This window comes from Dasypus novemcinctus, chromosome 16 (assembly GCF_030445035.2).
Source record: "Dasypus novemcinctus isolate mDasNov1 chromosome 16, mDasNov1.1.hap2, whole genome shotgun sequence".
NCBI lineage: Eukaryota > Metazoa > Chordata > Mammalia > Cingulata > Dasypodidae > Dasypus > Dasypus novemcinctus.
Genome location: NC_080688.1, coordinates 95,522,857 through 95,535,386, shown reverse-complemented (window position 1 = coordinate 95,535,386; position 12,530 = coordinate 95,522,857).

Below are 12,530 nucleotides of genomic sequence, written 5' to 3'. Positions count from 1 at the left end.
TCCCCAGCACGCGTTTCCAGCGTGTGACGCACACCCTCCCGTGCTGAGCAGGGACGGCTCTAAGAAGAGGGACTCACGTCAGCTCACACCTGCCACCCACGCCGCTTGGTGTGTATCCAGAGGAGAACTTTGCTTTTGTTTCTCTGATGATTTGTGCTTTGCCCTTAAATTAGAAATTTCCAAAAGCCTAGTGCCTGTGAAGTCGGTTTTTCCACCAGAAACCTAAAAAATCTACTAGAATGGGAGGCTAATTTATGCAGGTATTTTTACTTGAGAAGTATCCAGAGTTTTATAGAAATGGAAGGTGTGCATCCCAGGGGATTGGTTTAGAGAAGATGAGGGCCGTCTGGGAGAGCGACGCAGGGGACGACCCGGGGAGAAGCAGGTCGGATGGGCTTGGAGGGCCCCTTGGAGTAAAGGTGGGCCCTGGAGCACCCAGGTGAGGTCAAGGTGGGCTTGGAGGGCCCATGGGGGATCCTGAGCTTGGATTGGCGTGTGATACTGAAGCCTCATGGCCGTCCACAACGTTCCCCCTCCTTCCAGTTTTATCGCAAGGTTTCCTCTCTACTCTTTTCCATGTAGGGAGGTGACTGATGAGGGGCTGCAGTGTGCGTCACGGGGTGCTGCCCTGCCAAGCCCCTTGACCGCATGGAATGGCCCTTGTCAGCTGGCCTTCAACCGCCCCTTAGCTTGGCAGACCTGTGCCAGCGTCTTGAGGAGAAAGAGCCGGGCTTCTGAGGCGGGCTGGGGCGGCCTCCCGTGGCTTTGCCCGCCCGTGGTTACAGCATTCGCACCCAGGACGCGCCTGCTTCCCCAGAGAGGCAGGAGGCTGCGTCTCCGCCCAGCGCCGCGGGCTGCGTGCGGAAGTGCCGCTCAATTCTTGAAATGTGTCGCTTTCTCCCTCCCGTGTCCTGTTCTTCCAGCAAAAATAATACTGTTTTTAAAGCCCAATTCCCAATAAATAAACAATAATTACAATTACACGTGCAAACAATAAATACGGAATTGGCGCTCAATGCAAGAACTTCAGGACACTTTCCTTCCCCAGACAGACGGGAGATGACCATCCTCGGGCCGCCCTGACCCTCTGAAGGGATTTTCAGCACTGCTACAAGTTGTCTGTTGTCGAGAAGAACCGAGGGGCTCGGCCGTTGCCCCTCGGAGCTCGTGGCGCCCCAGCCAGGGGCCGTGCTAAAGCCGTGCGCCCCTTTGCTCTCAACCGCCTCATGAACCAAGTGCTGCTCCCACACCCGGGAGGAGGCGAGTGAGCGGGCGCCCACGTCCAGGAGGCCCCCAGCCTGCCCGCTGAGCGCTTCTGCGCCAAAGTTGCTGCAAAGCAGAGCTCCCCCCCACCCCGGGCACTTGGAAAGCGAGGCTGCGAGAGGCAGGCCAGGGGTGGGGGCCCTCCTCCCAGGAGGCGGTCGGTACAGGTGTGATGACAAATGGCACCTCGGGGAGCACAGAGGATGGCTCAGAGCGAGCAGGTGGCCGACGGGGGCAGCACTTCTTGTTGCAGGGCCCCTGGGGCTCGTCTTCCAGGCCTGGGGTGCGCAGGAACCTGGCCCTCGCCCCCACGGGGCGCCCCGTCCTGGCAGCTGTGTGCGCACACATGTGAGCAGGGAGCTCGCGGCGCGAGGGCGGACCCTCTGTGTGCGGCGGAGCGCCCACCCGGACCTTCGCCGCCCGGTGGGGTGGGGAGGGGCGGGCAGGGTCCCCGTTTCATATGGAGGGGTGCCGGGGGCCCCGCCTCGTCAGGTAGAGCCGCAGTGAGAACGTGAGCCCCTCTCGGCACCTGTCGTGTCCACCTCGCCGGCAACAAAGGCCTGCGTGCTTATCTGCCTGGAGAGCTGTTATAATATTTTGCTTTCTAAGGAGGTTTGGAAGCCACCTGCCAAACCTCTGGCATTTGTCTCGCAGCAGAGCACTGGGGCTGAAGCACCAAGCTCATTGTTCCCCGGCCTGGGCGAGGAGATGCGGTGGGAAGAGCAGGATCCAAGCAGAAATTATTATTGATTTAATCACATAATCAGCAGCAAACACTTCAGGCTAAGATAGCAAATCCATAACAGCCTGCCCACACAGCCACCCTTACGAATTTACCGGCAAACCATGGCGCCCACTTAGCAAACAAGCCGAGTGAGGGTCACCTTCACTCGGAGGCAGAATATCGACATTCCTGAAGCTGAAATATGTTTTGAGCTAAGTGTTATCAATCAGCGATAAGAGTTGCATGTCGGTTAAACATAACTACATTGGCAGAAGGATTATAGAATGCTTTCTTGCCATAATCTAGAAGCATCTTTCAGACAAAACTCTGCTTGAAATCAATTGTGCACTAGAAGCCGCCTGCTGGGAGCATTTGGTGTCGTACAAAGGGAGAGAGACGGTCCCTGTGATCTCTCACCAGAACCGGTTTATCTAATGAGACCAGACTTTAATTTCTTCTCACATCAAACGTACAATCGGTGGTCCGGCTCCCACAGTGTGTGTGAGCGGCCGTGAAGCGTCTGCCCAGGCGCGGCCGGTCCAGCTGAGCGCACGCTGGCCCCTCTTTAGTTCCAGGTAGCTGCCCCCGCCAGGTGCTTCCTGGCTCCCGGGGGCCCCCGGCCCGCCGAGGACGCAGGGAGGGGCCTCGTCCTGCGGGGAGCTGCGCAAAGCCCGTCACCTCGGGGTCCTGCCCCTGCCCCCCTTCAGCAGGGAAAGAAGCCGCGTTCATGTCTTCGGAAGTAACTCCCCCGGAAAGGCTGTTAATTCCAGGAGGGGGGTCGGGATAACCTGCATTTTAAAAGTCGAAGTTGCCTCCGTTACTGGGGGATCAAACAACAGGAAGTTCTGGAGGAAGAATTTTCACGGGGAGAAAATAGGCAGCGGAAGCGCTGGCCATGGGGAACAGTTCTCCAACTTGTGGCTTCCACTCGTTCGGCAATTTGCCCTAGTAGGTGGCTCCGACGAAGGCCAAGCTGAGAAAGAAATGGGAAGGCCAAGTGAGCGCATCTCTGGACTCCCAGGACTGCGTCCTGAAGAGCTGCCGGAGCCCGGAGCCCGGAGCTCGCGTCCTGGAGCAGGCGCTGGCTCTCCCGCCACGCGGGGCCCAGGGGACGGCACAGGTGGGGATGCACTCTGGCTCCCCGCTTTCCATGGACGCAGGAGCCGTGATGGGCCAGCTCTGGGGCAGTGGGCAGGGGACGAGTGCCAGGGTGGCCTCGAGGACAGAGGCCCTGCCTTCCTCAGCCTGTGCTGCTGCCCACGGCCTGCTTTCAGGGGCGCCCTGCGTCCAGGTGTCCTGCCTCTGGGGTGCCCTGCCTCTGGGCGTCCTGCTCCTGGGGTCTCCTGCCTCTGGGTGCCGTGCCTCTGGGTGTCTGACTTCTTGGGGTGTCCTGCTCCTGGGGAGCCCTGCCTCTGGGTGTCCTACCTCTGGGTGTCTGACTTCTTGGGGTGTCCTGCTCCTGGGGAGCCCTGCCTCTGGGTGCCCTACCTCTGGGTGTCTGACTTCTTAGGGTGTCCTACTTCTGGGGAGCCCTGCTTCTGGGTGCCCTACTTTTTGGGGTGCCCAGCCCCTGGGGTGCCCTGCCTCTGGGACGTCCATGGGGGTGGATGCCGGGAGGGATGCTGAGCTGGGGTGCCACCCTGCGCCCTCCCGGCAGGGCCGTGTGTGGGGCCCTCCCTCCGCCGGCTGCAGAGAAGGCCGAGAGCTGGGCTCTGCTCGAGCTCCCAGCGGGCACGGCCGAGGCTGCGCGGCTCTGGGCGCCGCCCTCCCTGTCTCCCCTGCCACTGTGCCTTTTCCAAACGACAAAACCTGCCGTCGTTTTCCTCGCTGCCTCGGGTGTGCCCCCCGCCCTCCACTCACGCTGTGAGCCATCTCCAAGCCCCTGCGCGGCCGCGGTGTGACAGCCACACCGTGGCGGGGGCACACGCTGGCGAGAGCGCTGGGCGGGCGCGGATGCGGGGAGCCTTCCCGGGAGGTGCGGGACCACAGCGCCCCCCGCACGCGTTTGTTTGGCTTCCAGATCTACGGTCCGATCCCCTTGATGCTCACCAGGTTTGGCAGTCCAAAGTTTCGGGGCGCCTGGGTGGGGCCACCCACACGTAGGTTTCGCTTTCCCCGGGCTGCAAGAACCCTCGCGTGCTTCTCCCAGTGGCGCCGCTCTCCAAGCTGCCCCCAGCCGAACTGTGTGAGCAACGGAAGGGTGTTAGGGCGCTCGAGGAAAATCCCGTCTCTGCCTGGGCCACCCGCGCCTGCGGAGGCGCAGCCAGCCTCGCTCGTTTGCCCCGTGCGGGCCTCTGCGTAGACGCGGCAGGATGTAGCTCTCACCTGGCTGGAAGGGTGCACCGAGCGGGTGCCTGGCTGCGGCCGCACGCGCTCCCTTAACGTGGGACTCGTGGGAGAGAGGACGGCAAGGCCAAGGAAACTAAGAGAAGACCAGCCAGGGAAGCCCAGAAGAGCAGGGGCGCAGGGCGGGCTCACCTCAGAGGTGGAAAAGAACGAGGAGGGCAGAGGTAGGGCCCGGGGCTCTGGGTTCGGGAGGACGGCTGTCTGGGTGTGCACCCTGGAGATGCATCTGTGGCGGGTTTTTTTTTTTTTTTTTACTACTTGTTATTTGTTCTAGCAAATAGATTGCTTCTATGTATCGTTTTTATCTTATCAAACTAAAATAAATAGTTGGGCTTCTAAAAATGTTGTTTGATTGGGAATTGCTTTTATTCATAGACCATGTAGGTGCTACATATGCTTATTTATCTTCTAGAAGATGAAACTAGATTTTTGCAAAATGTTGTCCAATCACCAACCAAAGAAAAACGAACTCCAGGAAACTTCACACCACCCGGCCTCTTCCCAGCACCCTTGTCGAACTAACTTCCTCGTCGTTACACCTCTGGAAATTGAGGATAAAAATGTTGATACGAAAATATTGTTCTTAATTAGAAAGTTTTCTTTAAAACAAAATTGTGTTAATAGCATTTTTTTCTTTCAGTCATTTAAATGCCCTAAGTACTAGGGAAACAGAAAGACTAAATTCACTAGGGATAAATTATTAACTTAAATCTTCAAAGCAAAAGCTAAAAAAAAAAATGCTTACCAAATGTAAAGGGATGCACAGCGGCATATAACTTCGTGCCATTGTTTGTGTATTATTACAGCTATTATAACTAATTGATGCACTAGCAGTTAATTAGCAGCCTTGATTCCCCAAATGTTTTGCAGGACAATTACGCTGTGCTGCTTTCAAAAGGCTCGGTGTTGAGAACAGTATTTCGCCACCTCTGCTTTGTGGTCCTGCTCTCACCAGCTCATTCTTCAGGCTCTTCTGAGGAGGAAACGGTAAACAGAAGAGCATCTAAACACCCAACTTGGCCTACTCCACCCTGTCCGCTGTTTCTTTTGCCTGAATAAAAATCCACGGCTTTTGTTTACTTAGTGATGGGGAAAGACCGAAAGAGCGAAGGGCCCAGAGGAGGGTCTTAGACGCAGGAAGCGACGGCCACGGCGGGGGCGTGTGGAGCACCACGTGCTGGGCATCGGGCGAAGCATTTTAAATAATAAACTTCATATTTGGTCAGTGTTAGGTTTACAGAATTGCCCAGAAAACAGAGTTCCCATACCGCCACTTCTCCTATTGTTCCAGCTGGACAACCCCGGTTTGTTAATAACTACAGTCCGCTGCTTGCGTCAGGGCTGTGCGGCTCTGTGGGTCACGACAAACGCGTCCTAACACGGGCCCGCCATCGCAGCACCACGTGGACAGTTTCGTGGCCCTGCAGACACTCTGGCTCCACCTCTCATGCCTCCCTCCTTCCCTCCCTCTGACCTGGGGCAGCCACTGGCCTTTCCTGTCCCTATAGTTTTGCCTCGGTGCAAATACTTTTTATCTATCGTCTGTTTACTCGTCAGCACAACCCTGGATCCTGGAACTCGGATAGCAAATCCAGGCGAACCAGGGCGGGTTACAGTGTGTTCAGGCACCCCTACAGTGACAATGTGGTTCTCTGGACACAAAATGCACATGTATTATTATTGTCCTTTTAGTTTCCTGGCTGCTCAAACAAGTACCATGCAAAGGGCTGGCTTAAAGTATGGGGATTTTTTGGCTCCTTATTTTGAGGCTAGAGAAACCCAAAGCCCAGGCCTCGTCCCGGTGACGCTTCCTCCCAGGAGACTGGCCCTCTGGGCTGCTGTCGGCGCTCTTTGTCCCCGGCTCTTCGGGCACACGGCAGGCTCTCCTGGCTTCTCTTTTCTCCCGGGTTCCGGCGGCTCCCCTGGCGCCCTCGCACTGTGGCCTTCCCTCCAGGGTCTTCAGTACCAGGATCAAGACCCGTCCCGATCCAGCCGCGCCACGCCTTGACCGCAGCGGCCTCACGAGAGGGTCCTGCCTGCAGGAGTCACAGCCACGGGGGAGGGCTGAGAACACGTCTTCTGGGTACAGAGCTCCAAGCTGCCACAATTACTTTCCCGGGATTTTTCCATTTATTCCATTTTAGCATTGGTTTACTTGTTTTTGTCCTTTTAGATAATCTGCAAGTTAATGAGATTAACTGACTGCTTCAACCCCAGGTCCAGGCGTGGATGAATGTGCTTCGGGGGCCTCTTTATGTACAGTTCTAGGACAAATGAGAAACAGCACATTCTTCCACAACCTTTAGGCCAAAAGTTCAGGTTTTACCTAGCGGGGCTTTAAAGCAGTTCCCCCTCTGTTTTGTTTGGGTTTCTAAAGATGAGTGTGTGAACTTGGCTTCCTTCCTCACATCCTGGAGACAGGGGAAAGAGCTTCTCTCCAACCTAACCTGGATTATCCTGCCTGCTGAGCTGGAATTCCTTTCTAGGAGAAGGAGCTGTAAGAACTGACACTGAGTGGGATATTGAAATTCTGCTAATTTCAATAAATTGGGAGGTGTGGCTTGGACACTTTCTCCGCAGCTTTGCGCTGATGGAGTGGCTGCCTTCTGACCCGCGCTCGGTCCAAGCCTCGCACCGAGCCGGAGCCCAGCGATATTGGCTGGGTAAATACGACTCACGGCGTTGAGGAGTAGCATGATGTGGGGCCTTGCGTTCTAGACACAGCGTTGGATGACCTGTCTTGTTGGCGCTCACACGCCTGCCTGCTCGACGGTGTAGGCACCATGGTACACTTGAAAACGCTTCCGTTTGGATACGCTAAGGGACGTGCCGTAAGTTCCACCGGTATCAAGTGGCAGAGCTGGGACTTATGCCCATGTTCGGGCTATTCATGCTGCATTCTTATAAGTTTAGGGAAAAAAAATCCTTTTGGGTCCCGAATGTATTTTATATCAAGAATCTACTTATTTCCTATCTGGAGTTAAAGGAACCACGTGGCCATGAGAAAACATAGATGCGTTTCCAGCTTGCTTCAGAGAAATGCACTCTGGCAGCAAATATATTAGACTTGAAGTCTGAAAAGTTTTTTGGGGGTGGCGTCATCTGACGAAGATTCGAAGGATGAGCAGAGGACTTTGGTAAATGCCTTGGGGAAGGGTCTTTCCAGCAGAGTGTGGGCAGACGGTGGGAGGGCTTTGTTGTGTTTGCAGCAAAGCGTCTATGGGGAGACCGAGGGGACAGTGGGCAGAGGGGGGGTGGGCAGGGGTCAGGGGGCGAGCAGGGGTCAGGGCTGGGCAGGGCTGGGCAGGGGTGGCCTTGGAGGCTCTGCCTGGCAAGCGCAGGGGGAGGCTTCTGGGCAGGGTCTTGCGAGGGGTCCCTGGGGGGCCGGGTGAGGGAGAAGGGGAGGTGGAGGGTGGAGGGAGCTTTGGTGACCCCGAGGACGTGGGTAAACTGAGGGAAGAGCCAATGAAGAAAGAGAAGCTGCCGATACAGGGGAGAAGAGGAGCCTGGAAGGCCGAGTCGGGGCACGGGGTGCAGGAACGGGGAGGGAGCACCCACCCGATGGCTGGAGCCGGCCTGAAATGGTCTGAGAAGGTCCTCCAGGCCCGCCTCCCGCCGGATGTCCACCGAACGCGGCACGGCCTGCAGAGCGAGGGCCCCTTTGTTTGAAGCACCCGAGATCCTCTGGCTCAGCCTTTAACCGATTCCAGAGTGGAGGTGGCAGCAGGGCCCCTGCACGGCCGCCTCTTGTGTGCGATGTGGCCTGGAGGGCGCCGGCTCCTGCACAGCCCACTGCCCGCACAGGGGGGCTCCAGGTGCCGGCAAGTTGCCGCAGGAGTGGCGCTGCCCCCACATTCGCCTGGTGGTGAAACCCTGGCAGAGTGGGGGCCTGCAGGGAGGGGCAGCCCCGGCCGGGTCCGCGGGGCGGAAGGGTGGCGGCAGGGCACAGCCAGGCCAGGGCCACTGGCGCTGCAGGACGGGCCCTGCTCCGGCGGGCACTGCCCCAGCGCCCTGTCCAGGCCACCGGGCAGGCCACTGCCTCCGACCACTCCGCCTCAGCGCGAGGACAGCCCACCCGAGGGGCCCCTGGGCCTGGGCCTTGCATGCCCCGCACCGCCTGGTGCCAGGGCCCGCGCTGGGGGAGGTGGGCGGAGGCGGGGGGGTGTTCCGGATCCCGTGGCTCCCCGCCTGTGCCGGAAGCGTCCCCTCTGCGCCCCCTGTCTCCCCAGGAGCAGCTGCTGGACGGGTCCTGGGGTCACGCCGGCCGCGGCCTTCCTGCGGAGCCACCCCGGCGGCCTGCGTGGAGGTGGTTTCCCAGCAAGAAAACAGCAGCTCTGCCCCACACACCTACCGGGGCTATGCAATTTCATCTGCAAAACCGTGGCTTTCTTCTGAAATTGTCAGTGATATGATAAAGCTCATTACGGCTGCACGGCGGTAACGGTCTCATTAGAGGGGATAATATTGCGCAAGAAAAATAAGAAATCATTATGATGAATGTCTCAACATTACATTACATGTTAATGAAGTGTAAATGATCTAATTATTTTTGAAAGAATACAGATTCGATTAAACTGTCGGAATTAAATTGGAAAGGACAGCCTATTGTACTTTTTATGTACAGACAAGTTAACGTTAATTAGGCACAATCTACAGGAACAAATGAGCCACAGCCCTTGGTGAACAGTCACGAGCCCATTGCTCAAGGCAGGTTTCATAAAGAATTATATTAGGGCAAAAATTGTGAGTCAATTAAATACAGTGCTCCAGCCGTGGGGGTGGGGCGCGGGCTCCGCTCGGGGCGGGGCATTCTGCTCCTTTCGCTCCCCAACTGCCTCCGTAAATTCGGACGCCGCGGATCAGAGGCAGTGGCCGGCTGCCGGCACGTCCCTGCACGGGTGTCAGGCTGGCAGGGCGATGTGGCGCTGCATCCCCACTGCTCCTCTCCGCTGTCCTCTCTCCGGTCTCAACCAGGACGCGCTCTCTGCGCCACACCACGCCGGGCGCACTCAGCGGCCACCCTGGCCAGTTGTCTCAAGGCGCCGTGATTGTGCAGAGAGGGCACAGGTATCCCCTACCTGTGTGAAAGGGGTTGTTCAAAGAGGAAAAAAAAAGAGAAAAACTACAGCAAAGGAAAACGCCAAAATCCATAACACGTGCTCAATACTTGATCAATGTGATCTTTTCTATTTTTTGAAAAGAAAAGCAACGTTAAGAATCGTGAACATCTGACCCACAGCTCAGTTTCTGTGTTGTTTCTCATTTTGATAGAACCAAATTTGGAAACCAGATGAGCCCTTCCCCTCAGCAGGGGCTGCTGGAGTGCAGGAAGCATTCTGGGATCCCAGGGGCGCCCGTGCCTGGAATGGGCCGGCCCACCGTCTGGACGGCCAGGGCCGAGGGTGGCCTGGGGCGAGGGTGGCCACGACGCAGTCCAGGGGGTGCACGCGACGGGGCCAGCCTCCCCCCACCTCCCAGGGCCAGGTCCGACCCGAGGCTCGGTCGGCCCCGGGCGTTTCCTGCCTGAAGCCAGAGCCTCGTGCTGCCAGGTTCAGGGGCTGCGAAAGCTTCCACCTTTATTTCAGACCTCTGCGAGGCCTCACGTTTCCACAGTGGAACTCTTTACCCGATAAAATTATATTCTTGTGTAATGACCGGGTTTCTCTGCTTTCCTAAAATCCAATATACAGACGCATGATGAAAAACTCCAGGAAAATTCAAGGATGATTATTTACAAAGAGTGTTTGCTCCGCCGGGGTCCTGTTAATTCTCCCTGTTCATTTAAAAGAAGGCCTGGTTGGCGCAGTAGCCCACAGATATACTTATTTCATAAAATAAGGTACAGCCGTCTAGCTAGTCCCTCCCCTTCATTTTCCTCCGGGAGCTCCCGGGGGGCGGGGGGGGCACCATCTTTCTGTGCGTAGGAACAAGGATATTTCTTTTTACTCCCAGCTCCAAAACTTTGGGGTAATTATTAATAATTAGAAACGAGTGAAAAACCCACACCAAGAGTTGTGCAGTGTAATTTGCAGTTAACAGTAGCTTCCTTTTTGAAACCTCAGGTGCCAGCACGAGGGAGTCCTACTGGCTTTTTGTTTTAATTTCTGGCAGCCGAATGGATCAAGATTTAGAAAAAGCCTGTACAGGGAACCACAGCTTAAGCATTACCCAAAACAAGAAAGCACACACATCCACAACAAAAGTAATTTGTAAAACGCATGAAATTTGGGGCCTTAAGAATGTAGTTGGACTCCAGTCAAAGCGACTGTTATAAAAGGTGCTCCTGGCAAGCTGCGCTTTTTGTTTTTAGTTTTTTTGTTTTTTTGGTACGTGCTAACAGACCTCGGTCCTGCAGAATGTTCCTGGGGCTTCCGTGGCTGGGGTGACCCCAGTTCCCGGCACACGGGATGACAGCTGGGAGCCACAGAACCCAGAGCTTGGCCCGGGGTCGGACGTGCCTGAGCGCCTCGGCCTGGCGCTGCCACCTCCGCGGGCAAGCCCACGGCAGGTGCTTCACCTGGAAAGCAAGGTCCACCGAGCAGGCCCCTCACGAGGTTTTGTAAGGATTAAGGGAAAGACCTGACAAGTCCAGGCCACGGCGAGGTTTCGTCAGCCAGCAGGTGCATTGAGGGCAGGGTTACCTGTGTGCCTGCTGGCTGGTGAATTCCAGACGGGGAGCCCCACGGGAGCAGGGGCAGGGTGGGAACTCGGGGCAGAGGGGCTAGAAAAGGAGGATTGTGCAGCAGCTGAAGACGCGGAGTTGCCCGACAAGCAGGGCGGGCTAGGTGGTCTGGGAGGCTCTCGGCCTCGGGCTGCAGCACCAGTGCTCCGTGCGAGGGGAGACGCCAGGGCCCAGGGCAGGGGCAGGTGGCGGCCTCCCACCCACCCAGGGAGACGCTCTCCTTGCAAGACGTGTTGGGTCCTGGAGGCGGTTCACAGAGGACCAAGACAAACTAGGACAAAATGGAAAGCGGCAGACGCTGGGCGGCTTTCTAGAAGCTGGGTCTGCTCTGGAGCGGCCTCCCCCGGGCCGCGGTGGGCCTGGAGCTGCTCAAACGCCGGGCGGAGGGCAGGCGAGGCCTGCAGCCACGGTCACGGGGCTTCGGCTGTGGGGAGCTTGGAGGGAGGGGAGGCGCGACGAGGCGGCCGACGCCCGTGGGGGTTGAGTCGCCCGGTCCCCGAGCCTCGGTGTCCTGCTCGCGCAGCCTGGGAAACGCCCGGACCATGCGCTGACCCCCAGTTCCTGCAAGCTGTGCTTAGGAAGTTGAATTCCCTGCCAGGACTACCTGTGAAAGGTTCAGCCATGTCCGGGATCATATTTAAAATCATCATTTTCAGAGAGAAGGACCGTCGTGCCATCACATCTGCGTTGAGGCGGCTCTCGGCGGACACTTGGTGGAGGGACAGTGCGGTGACTGTCCTTGCCACGCGGAGCCCTCCGTGGCAGGATCTTCGTTTTGGGGTCTGTCACTGTTACTTTGTAATCCAGGGTAGCCCGATCAAAGCCCACGCAAGCCCCCGTGTGCTAGTAAATGCCACGGGCGGGAGTGGAGGTGACCCTGAGATAAAACAGAAAACGTGGTGCTTTGCCAGTGGCTAATGCCGTAACAGTCGTGCTCTTGGTCATCCGGGAGTCACAGTGTAACCAATTCCACACGATGTTTATTGGCCCCATATCCTTTTATCAATGGCTCAACTAGGTTCTGTACATTTCTCACACAGAGAAGAAAATAATATTCTGTTCAACAGCATTCCAAATAGCGAGCAGCTCTGTTGAGGTGAATTTCGAAGACGGGGGGTGGGCCCTTAGAACACATCTTCACGTCTTACCTTCGGGTCCAAGGTCCCCGTGTGGCTCAGGCCGGGGCTCCCTGGTCAGCGTCTCCTGGCTCCGGCCCTCGAGGCCTCGGCCGATGCCGCGCTGCCGCAGCCCCTGCGTGGCCCGTCGCGGCAGGGGGCAGACACTGTGCTCTCACGCCACTGTGTGGACGATTAATGACAGCAAAGCGGAGGAGACACCAGCCGCTGCCGAGCCTCACGGCCAGTGGCCGGCCCCTGCGGGCGGAGCGCCTCGTGGCGGGGGCAGGCGCGGCGTGGCCCGTTCCCGCGGCGCCCGGCTGGTGGCCACGCGCTCCTGCGCGCTTAGGTTGGTCTCCAGTCTGCTCTCCAGCCGCACACTGTGACCTGATGCAATCTC